Here is a 12,140-nt window from a genome sequence, read left to right as displayed (position 1 = left end):
TGGACTAAATCAAACCTTTCAGAATTGTGAATTAAGCCAAATGACAGTTTATGATCTGTAGAATGGACTGAGAAAAGCATAGTTTGTCATGGTGAAATTACTGCAAGGCTTAGACATTTTACTGATTGCCTCCGATGTATCATCTATAAAACTAATTTCGGAGAGGTGTATCTCTCTGATCGAGGGCTCTTTCTTTGGCTCGTCAAACTGTAATAACAATGATGACATACAGTACTTATTTACTTGCTTCATCACTTGCTTTGATCCAACTTACCTACTTATCCTTCTCAATTGACTAGTTTATTTGTTTACATGCATTGCTATTGGATTGTGAGCAGTAAAGGTGCTTTTTGACCCCTTCCCTGCTGCTCATGGCAACCCTCCGGTGCTCTGAGCCCTGAAGCCCAGGGTATTATGTGGGTTGAGACTAATGCAAGTTAATGAGGAAGTTGGCTGCAGTGCAATATACGTCTTTGGCTTTGCCAATATGGGAGGTGAAAAGTGCGCACTGAGGACAAGGGTTTCTAATCCAATCGTAGACTCTCAGCCATTCACTTGATATCCCTGCTCATGAATTGAGATCACACAGGGACACTCTTCTACTACTTTAACATCTTTTAGAAACTGAGAAATCCTTGCTCCTTGCACTGATCCTAAAATGTGGAGAGACTCAGGCAGGGAGGTCTGGGTCTGTAGTTGCCTGGCTACCCAAACTTGGTCCGGCCAAATGCTACGCCACTCCCACGGACGTTAGATTTCTTCTCTGCAATTTAGCCTCTGCCGAGTCCCCAACTACCGGATGTTCCAGTTTTCAGGGGAAATGGAAAAATAATGACTTCTGCTGAACTCCATCTTAACGCCTCCTCCACATTTACTGGATTGGTTGAACAGTGCAGATGAGAACCTCCCCCTGAATTTTTTTAAATTCTCATGAAGACCAGTATATGGGGGGGATCTAGTTTCAGGAGTTTATTTTACGCCCTCTGCGATAGGTAACCACAATAAGTCTGAATCTGAGTGCCTCCCTGACAATTTCTAGAACTCGAACACATTCTAACCGTTCTGATTGGCCCCAGAGACAGATGGGTTGGGCCAGAGTCAGTTCACACTTGGTGGGTAAAGCGGCTTTACATTTTTGGGGGGCATTGGCTTTGATACTCTGATTGGTTAGAGATTATCCAATCGCCGATGACTTTGCTTTGTACAACACTCCTCATTATGACGTCACCACAAACGACTTCAATGATGGCAGTTTCAGACTGAAGTATGTAGTGAACAATAGAGCAGTGGAAGAATTCCGTTTGAGTCGTCAGGCAATGACTATAGCGCTATACCAGAATGTAACATGTAATGTTATGGAAGCTCGAAACTCAAGGGCAGAAAAATCACCTTGCTGCTCTGTATGGTGTCTTCCATAAATTAGACAATGCACAGTTGTATTGTCAGCCTCTCCTGTATTCACAGCCTGCATGTTTACTGCCAATGTGTTGATGTGTTAAAATGAAGGACAGGTCTGATACATTTTCTGTCATCTCTATCTGACCTTAACAATACTATGAAGCTTTCCCCCTATAGAGCTCCAGCAGGTGGAAACAGTGAATAATTTCAAATGGAGAGAAAAAAAGGAGGTTCATACGGTTGAAGTGGGAAGTTTACATACACTTAGGTTGGAGTCAGAAGTTTACATACACTTAGGTTGGAGTCAGAAGTTTACATACACTTAGGTTGGAGTCAGAAGTTTACATACACTTAGGTTGGAGTCATTAAAACTCCATTTTCAATTTGTGTATGACAAGTCATTTTTCCAACAATTGTTTACAGACATATTATTTCACTGCATCAAAATTCCAGTGGGTCAGAGGTTTACATACACTAAGTTGACTGTGCCTTTAAACAGCTTGGAAATTTCCAGAAAATGATGTCATGGCTTTAGAAGCTTCTGATATGCTAATTGACATAATTTGAGTCAATTGGAGGTGTACCTGTGGATGTATTTCAAGACCTACCTTCAAACTCAGTGTCTCTTTGCATGACATCATGGGAAAATCAGCCAAGACCTCCACAAGGTCTTGGCTGATTTTCATCCTTGGGAGCAATTTCCAAACGCCTGAAGGTACCACGTTCATCTGTACAAACAATAGTACACAAGTATAGACACCATGGGACCACGCAGCTGTCATACCGCTCAGGAAGGAGACGCGTTCTGTCTCCTAGAGATGAACATACTTTGGTGCGAAAAGTGCAAATCAATCATAGAACAACAGCAAATGACCTTGTGAAGATGCTGGAGGAAACAGGCACACAAGTATCTATATCCACAGTAAAACGAGTCCTATATCAACATAACCTGAAATGCCGCTCAGCAAGGAAGAAGCCACTGCTCCAAAACCGCCAGAAAAAGCCAGATAACGGTTTACAACTGCACATGGGGACAAAAATTGTACTTTTTGGAGAAATGTCCTCTGGTCTGATGAAACAAAAATAGAACCTTTTGGCCATAATGACCATATTTATGTTTGGAGGGAAAAGGGGGAGGCTTGCAAGACAAAGAACACCATCCCAACCGTGAAGCACGGGTGTGGCAGCATCGTGTGGGGGTGCTTCACAAAATAGATGGTATCATGAGGTAGGAAAATTATGTGGATATATTGAAGCAACATCTCAAGACATCAGTCAGGAAGTTAAAGCCTGGTCACAAATGGGGTCTTCCAAATGGACATTGACCCCAAGCATACTTCCAACGTTGTGGCAAAATGGCTTAAGTACAACAAAGTCAAGGTATTGGAGTGGCCATCACAAAGCCCTGACCTCAATCCGATAGAACATTTGTGGGCAGAATTGAAAAAGTGTGTGCGAGCAAGGAGGCCTGCAAACCCGAGTCAGTTACACCAGCTCTATCAGGAGGAATGGGCCAAAATTCACCCAACTTATTGTGGGAAGCTTGTGGAAGGCTACCTGAAACGTTTGACCCAAGTCTTTTAAAAATATTTATTTATTTCACCTTTATTTAACCAGGTAGGCTAGTTGAGAACAAGTTCTCATTTGCAACTGCGACCTGACCAAGATAAAGCAAAGCAGTGTGACACATACAACAACACAGGGTTACACATGGAGTAAACAATAAACAAGCCAATAACACAAACAAGTCAATGACACAGTAGAGAAAAGAAAGTCTATATAAAGTGTGTGGAAAAGGCATGAGGAAGTAGGCAATAAATAGGCCATAAGAGCGAATAGTTACAATTCAGCAGATTAACACTGGAGTGATAAATGAGCAGATGATGATGTGCAAGTAGAGATACTGGTGTGCAAAAGAGCAGAAGAGTAAATAACATAAAAAACAGTATGGGGATGAGGTAGGTAGATTGGGTGGGCTATTTACAGATGGACTATGTACAGCTGCAGTGATCGGTTAGCTGCTCAGATAGTTGATGTTTAAAGTTGGTGAGGGAAATAAAAGTCTCCAACTTCAGCGATTTTTGCAATTCGTTCCAATCACTGGCAGCAGAGAACTGGAAAGAAAGGCGGCCAAATGAGGTGTTGGCTTTGGGGATGATCAGTGAGATATACCTGCTGGAATGTGTGCTTCGGGTGGGTGTTGTTATCATGTCCAGTGAGCTGAGATAAGGCGGAGCTTTACCTAGCATAGACTTATAGATGACCTGGAGCCAGTGGGTCTGGCGACGAATATGTAGCGACGGCCAGCCGACTAGAGCATACAGGTCGCAGTGGTGGGTGGTATAAGGTGATTTGGTAACAAAACGGATGGCACTGTGATAGACTCCATCCAGTTTGCTGAGTAGAGTGTTGGAAGCTATTTTGTAGATGACATCGCCGAAGTCGAGGATCAGTAGGATAGTCAGTTTTACTAGGGTACGTTTGGCGGCGTGAGTGAAGGAGGCTTTGTTGCGAAATAGAAAGCTGATTCTAAATTAAACAATTTAACGGCAATGCTACCAAATACTAATTGAGTGTCTGTAAACGTCTGACCCACTGGGAATGTGATGAAAGAAATCAAATCTGAAATAAATTATTCTCTCTACTATTATCCTGACATTTCACATTCTTAAAATAAAGTGGTGATCCTAACTGACCTTAGACAGGGAATTTTTACTGGGATTAAATGTCAGGAATTGTGAAAAACTGAGTTTAAATGTATTTGGCTAAGGTGTATGAACACTTCTATCTTCAATTGTATATGATACCCTTATCACATCTCATTCACCCATTTACTCCGTTTTTACATTTGCCCCGAAAATAGCAGGGTCAGATTCATCTCCTTTTACTGCTGTGACTCCACCCCCTCCTCTTGGACCCATCTCTGACTCATCTTCACCATCCCATCCCCACCATGGCCACCAGATCATCCCAGGAGCAGGCATAGCAGAAGATACATACCTCCATGAGAGTACAGAAGATATCACAGATATAGCTATAGCAGTCAAAATAGTGTACCCATGCATACTTGGGAGGAAGGACTATACATACACAGCAGAATCCATTTTACAATAATTCCACTTGTTCCACACGTGAATATTATTGAGTGTAATTATTCAGTATTGCATGATAAAGAGTTGTTTGAAGATGTGTAGATAGATACTTTATACCTGCATGCATATATCTCAGTCCACAGCCCTCTGACTGGAGTTCTACTGTTTGCATTCAGACTCTCCTGTGACTGTTATTTATGGGGCTGCTGGCCGGTGTGTGGGTTTTTCTTAACCCAGGGGAGCAGGTTGATTGACAGGATAGAAGCGGGGAATAAGGGCTTTTTTCTTTTGCTGTACAGCTCTACTTGTGTTTAGCCAGAGAAGACTATGTCAGGAGTGGTTGCTTTATATTTCTCAGTCCATCTCCAGTGTACCTTAGTGGGCTGCTGTTTGATAAAGGAGTGGGCTGGGTTGGGGGGAGTGGAGTGGAGGAACAATTGATCAATACATTTCAGAATCTAATCAGGCCCTGGTACTGTTCTCTACGTTTTGGAGTTTAAATAGGGACCATGCCAACTTGAAAGAACAGAAAGTTTCGTAACCCTCCGTGTCTGCCTAACATCGGGTACATGGATGATAAACTTGGACAAATTCCCGGATGTGTCAATCACATTGGTTTAATAATGCACTCAAACACCCATGCATTGTCACTCATCAGGGAATATTTTCTGTTTCCCAAGTATTCCCGCGTTTATTACAAGATGTACTGTAGTGTACTGTAGATCATCAGTGTCAAGGCTACTTGTTCTCATTTGTCAACAAGGAAATTCTGATTATCCTATAGCATTTAAACAAAATATAAGCCTTTTTAATGTTTTCAAATTAAAGGTAGGCCTGTTATTAAATGGGGAGGTGGATAGCCATTATTGCAAAATAAACATTTGTGAGGTTTATGTTTTAAGTATTCAGTTTGGTAATTTTAAAGACCTAAGTGCAATGGTGTCGACAGTATTTGTAACTAGGTTACATATTCTGAAAAATAGCACAAAAATATATATATAATGGCGCCATTCACATTACATTTTTAAAACGTGTCATCAGACATTACAACACAGATGATCAGTTATTGTTTGAGGACTTCTTGTTACGTATGGAACCATACATAGCCTACCTCTTGTTGTGGTCTAATGATAACGACTAAACTATTTGATTACATTTGCCAACAGATAACGAAATCAAATGGAAAATATAACTTACTAAGCAACAGAATAGTAGTCAATCAGATCGCTGTGGAATACAACTCGTTTGTTCAAACAATCTCTTCTACTAATTACCTAAATGGACAGGACCTGTCAGGAGACTATTCCCTAATAGAATTTGCTCACAAGTGCAATTAAATGTTCTCCCTGCCCTCGCCTGAGGTCCCCTATCTTTATTTTTCTGGCAAAGAAATGGGGAGCGCGTTCTGACATGATGCCTCGGCCACCGTGGTTCTCTATTTATGTTTCTATTTTTAGTGAAACGGCAAAAAAAAATGTTTTGCAAAATGCTACTGCTTTCTCCTCGTGCTTACAGAAGAACCTAGCTGGAGTAAACAAGAAGACCATCCTGCCCCGCTTCCGCCAGGTTGAGCGCTGATCAGAAGGAGAGGTGCTGAAATGAACATGACGCCTGAAATCCACCTGAGTAGGTATGTTTGAATGACGTTATTCGTGTTTTGTCAAAACGATGGGCAGTAATGATGCTCCCTGTGGTTATTATGCCTCTTAAAGGGAAAATCCACTCCAAAACGATATTTGTTTCATTAGGCCACAGTTGAAACTGGCCCAAAATGTTTTGCATGTCACAGCAGTCACGGTTTCAAAATATTAGATATTAGAAGCGAAATGTCACCCGCCACATAATTTTCCCTTTAAATGTAGGAAGTTCATTCATTAAATGTGATGTTCAAACCTGTACATATAGTCAGTGTTGTATGTGTTTCGGTCCACATATTGAGTGTATCGGTCTTGTCTCGGTGTCGGATACATTTGTACTCGGTCTTGACTAGGTCTCAGACAGTGAGGACTCGTAATTTCTTCCCGAGACCAGCCGAGACCAGCGGAGTAAAACTCGAATAATTATCAGCTTCCATTCAGTCAGCGCAAAAAAACGATTCACCAGGCCAAATATATACACTCCTTTCTTGAAAAAAAAAATATTAACAGCCTTTATATCTATTATAGACATGTTTGCGCAGTGGCGAATTTATAGGCCTTCAATGTCACAGATTTGTGGACAGCAACCATAATACCAGCGCGCTCATGTAGGAGAGCACTTTTTGTAAAACACAAAGGGCCAGTGGTGTAGTAAAGGGTATACGCAGGTATAAATCGTGTACCCACTTTTTTTCAGTAGCCATTGCGTATACTCACTTATTAATCCCTACTCATGCGTATCAAAGTAGTGTAGTGGTGGTATAGGATTTAACAATTATGTAGTACAGTAGAGAAATCATGAAAAGTAGCCTACACAATCGCAAAGCAAATTAAATATATTCACGTACGCTCCGCACACAACCTAGTTTCAGCGGAATATCACCTGCAGGCAGCAAGAGTGTGGAGCCTCACAGATTAATGACTTCGGTTGCCATTAGGGTAGGAAAGACGTTTCAATGTATGATATCTACCAGTAAATGTTATATAAGGTAACAATGGGTATGCAAACCAGGTGTTGAAAAGGTTTAGTCCAAAGTGTTGGTTTATAGGCTATTTGTGATATGCTATTGTCATCATGTGCTGTTTCCATCAGGGGTGGACAGAGGCCCACCCACTGGGGAGCCAGGCCCTGACAGCCCACCCAATCAGATTGATGTGGTTTAAGCATTGTTGTGGACTTAGACCATCAAATCTTTGTATTTTTTCTATATAAACAAAAAGTGTGGGCCTCCCGAGTGTCGCAGAGGTCTAAGGCACTGCATCGCTACAGATCCGGGCTCGATCCCAGGCTGTGTTGCAGCTGACCGCAACAGGGTGACTCATGAGGTGGCGCACAAACCCTCCCCGGGTTAGGGGAGGGTTTGGCCGGCCGGGATGTCCTTGTCCCATCGCACTCTAGCAACTCCTGTGGTGGGCCGGGCACATGCACGCTGACACGATCACCAGTTGTACAGTGTTTCCTCCGACACATTGGTGCAGCTGGCTTCTGGTTTAAGCGAGCAGTGTGCCAAGAAACAGTGCAGCTTGGCAGGGTTGTGTTTTGGGGAGGACGCATGGCTCTCGACCTTCACCTCTCCGGGGTCCGTATGGAAGTTGCAGCGATGGCACAAGACTGTAACTACCAATTGGACACTGGGGAGAAAAAGGGGTAAAACGCTGTTTAAAAATAAATAAATAATAATGTGGCTTTGAGAGTGAAAATCTAAAATATCCAGTGGTACAGATACCCCAAATTATTACTTAAGTAGTACTTTCATGTATTTTCACTAAAGTACTGAAAAATTCTATTGGTAAATATAGGATTTTTCACACAGGGTGCCTTTCCTTCACTGGGTGGGCCATTTGGGAACTTTTTTGCAAAAATAGAGTATACCCATTTCTCCAGGCACTACTACACCACTGCATAGGGCTGATGGAAAGACAGCAGTCACACATAGCATGATGTTAAAGGATATGCAGTCCATAAACTCAGACATAATACGCAAGTAGGTCCCAATCATAAGAATACAAAAACAAAACCATTAAACATTTCCCAATCGAAATTTGCAATTGCAAAAAAACTTTCACATTTAGCACACAAAGTAACCAGTGACCTAAAGTTTAAAGTTGAACTGACAGCATTTTGAACTACTTTGCAGATATGAAGGAACCAGGCAATCAGAATATCCGTCAAATGCAGTTCAATGCATGATTAATTTAATTCACCAATACATTTCCTGGTAGTCCAAAAAATATTGCTATCAGGTTGTAAATCACAGCTGGCCTGGTACATTCTTTGCTGCCTCCATTCGGAGGCACTGTTTCAGTTTCAATAACTCAATATTCTGTAAAAACAGACAAATGTAACTAATGCTGGGAATATCAATACAATCAAACTAGCGAGGGGCAATGATCACAAGTCAGCCATAACGTGGCTAATAGGCTAGCATATCTATTTATGTAGCAATATCACCTGAGCCTAACCTTCGCTAAATAACTAGCTAGCTAGTTAGCTGCTAGGAGGATGTCATGTCATGCCATTGGAGCAGTCGGTGAGTGACTTTTCCTCCTCATATCGTTTTTCTGCGGCTATACACAGCTAGAGATGCAGGTGTCATTTGGTTAGCTAGAAAGAACCTGAACAACTGTTATCCAGTTAGCATGCACCGAATACAACAGGTTTAGACCTTACAGTGAAACGCGTACTTACAAGCCCTCAACCAACAATGCAGTTTTAAAAATATGAATAAGAATAAGAAATAAAAGGAACAAGTAATTAAAGAGCAGCAGTAAAATAACAATAGCGAGACTATATACAGGGGGTTCGGGTACAGAGTCACCGGTTAGTCGAAGTAATTGAGGTAATATGTACAGTGCCTTGCGAAAGTATTCGGCCCCCATGAACTTTGCGACCTTTTGCCACATTTCAGGCTTCAAACATAAAGATATAAAACTGTATTTCTTTGTGAAGAATCAACAACAAGTGGGACACAATCATGAAGTAGAACGACATTTATTGGATATTTCAAACTTTTTTAACAAGTCAAAAACTGAAAAATTGGACGTGCAAAATTATTCAGCCCCTTTACTTTCAGTGCAGCAAACTCTCTCCAGAAGTTCAGTGAGGATCTCTGAATGATCCAATGTTGACCTAAATGACTAATGATGATAAATACAATCCACCTGTGTGTAATCAAGTCTCCGTATAAATGCAGTAGTAGTCTGGGTAGGAAAATTTAAAAAATGAACTGGGGGTAGAAGCTAAACTTGGCACTCCAGTACCTCTTAGCAGAGAGAACAGTCAATGACTAGGGTGGCTGGAGTCTTTGACAATTTTTAGGACCTTCCTCTGACACCTCCTGGTATAGAGGTCCTGGATGGCAGGAAGCTTGGCCCCAGTGATGTACTGGGCCGTACGCACTACCCTCTGTAGCCCCTTGCGGTCAGAGGCCGAGCAATTGCCATGCCAGGCAGTGATGCAACCTGCCAGGATGTTCTCAATGATGCAGCTGTAGAACCTTTTAAGGATCTGAGGAACCATGACAAATATTTTCATTCTCCTGAGGGGGAATAGGTTTTGTCGTGCCCTCTTCACGACTGTCTTGGTGTGCTTGGACCATGTTAGTTTGTTCGTGATGTGGACACCAAGGAACTTGATGCTCTCAACCTCCTGCACTACAGCCCCGTCAATGAGAATGGGGGCGTGCTCGGTCCTCCTTTTCCTATCACAATCATCTCCTTTGTCTTGATCACGTTGAGGGAGAGGTTGATGGTCTTGAATAGGACTTGCATTTTTCTGGTCTTGGGCTTGACTTGGTCCATTCATTGCGATTTCCGTGTCTGTGTCAAGTAGGCTACGTAGGCTTATCAAACGTAACTCGATAAGTAGAAGATAGCGATTTTGAGATTTCTCCGAGACAGTGCTTTGTTCCAGGTTCAATACGAGTGACGTGTATCACTATAATAGCCTAAATTCCAGAATTACAAATGTATTAAAAGTATAAATTCATTACAATTTCCAACAGATAAAATATTATTGCTCCTTGAATTTGGATTATTACTCATTATTTACCAGGATATTATTGCTGTTTTATGAAGAAGATACAATAGAGAGCATAAATGGACCATTGAATTTTCTATTTTAATTTTGAATCATGTTTTTCCCAATCACAATTGACTGTTTTCATGTGCATATTGGCTGCCTATAGTGATGTTTATAGTGATGGTAAAGCCTACACTGTACAGTTCTGCTCTCTCAGCCGTGTGTGCGTGAGCGTGTTTAGTTACTGATCTACTGGCTTACAGGAAAACCTATGTGTATTTAAATCATGTGTATAACCCCTGGATGACAAACAGGGGGAGCAGTAATGAAAACATCAAGCAGCCATCTTGGTACTCCTCCTCCCAAAATATGTTTCAATCAATAGAAATTAATGTATAAATGTCATCATCTATGTTTTGACACGTTTATTATATTACAGACACCTTAATGCATGCTTTTCAATTATAATATGTGAGCTAAACATATATAGTTTTTTCAAATAAATAATATGGTAAAACATTTCCCTTATTTTTTAGAGAGTACTAATGTTACTGTCCCCACTACAACAACACAAATACTTAAATATAGGTTATTTTTTTCCATTTAATTGAAATACTGTATAATTCCATTCGTTCCTATGGAGGACTGCTCCTACTCGGTAGTCCCAATATGGCCGACCGGTGGCTTCAACGCCTCTCAATGGTCAATACATAGTAACAGCAATCCAGGGTTTATATACATCTACGGTGCATTTAGGTTAGGTTGAGCCTGTTCTTGTTTTATGCGTCAGGTAATTAATTCTCATGAAATGATTGGATGGAAACCTGGTTAATGACCCACAACTATCAACTGTATTTCAGGTAAGATAATAGGCTATATCCTCAAGTTATTTGTTCTTCTTAAATCACCAAACCACTTCCCTTAGTGTGTCTTGGTTTTAATAATAAGCATCGATGACGCTTAATTTCGTTAAAGGTAATTATGATGACTAGCTAGCCTTTTGGGTGCATACGTTTTAACATCTACAAGAAGGCATTGGGGAAGGCCTGGTTAGCCTATGAACAATAGCGGTCCAGTGGTGAGAATTATTAGATCTTGGTCCTTGTGCTTTACCAACAAGGTGGATTTGTGAATCGCAGATGTCAATGAACTCGTACACTGAAATATTATATCTAATTAGAGGTGACTGGGTCAACAGCGGTGGCAGAAAAATCGCCATTTACTTGAGTTATAGGTTCCTGTTCACTCATTTTATTTGTAGGATACGTTCTAGCAGGGGACCAACCACTCGGTTACGCAAATTCCACAGTTTATACTATTTCAATAGTTATACTTCACTTGAGATATTTTGATCTGCTTTATTATATATTATTCTGCCTGTTTTTACTTTCATTACTAGGCAATGTATATGAATAAAATAAACAACATCCTAATTGTGTCCCTCAGTTTCTATCGAATGTGCATGTATCCTCTGTAGGCCTACATATATCAATTAATCTAATTGTATGACCTAATGTTGACAGTCTAAGTAAAAACATTTTCTCCACACTGTATTTAAAATTCAAATGCATGTTTTCGAACCACTCGACAATCAGAGTAATTGAATAATCTTGGGGGGGAAAGTGTAATGAAAATGAAAGTGTTCGACGGGATGATTCCCTTGCCACACCGGCCTGGGTGAGAGGAGGGATGAAGGGGGTGGGTATAACTGGGACACCTGGCATAAAGACGGGTTTAGCGCTTGTGGGGCTGGTGTGGGGTGTAGCCTATTCCCAGAATATCCCTGCTGCTCCCATTTAATCAATTTGATGAGTGTTTTCATTTGACTAAACTACATTTCAAACGTTAAACACACAACGGCGTATGTGGTTTGTAGGCCATACAGCATTACAATGTGAAACAATGGAATCATCCGCTAAATTTTAAATATCCTATAGCTTTATCTGAAATATCATATCACCATTATGCAAATGTAACAGAATATATTCTCTT

The sequence above is a fragment of the Oncorhynchus masou genome, chromosome 15 (assembly GCF_036934945.1).
Source record: "Oncorhynchus masou masou isolate Uvic2021 chromosome 15, UVic_Omas_1.1, whole genome shotgun sequence".
Taxonomy (NCBI): Eukaryota; Metazoa; Chordata; class Actinopteri; order Salmoniformes; family Salmonidae; genus Oncorhynchus; species Oncorhynchus masou.
This window is presented reverse-complemented; position numbering follows the sequence as displayed.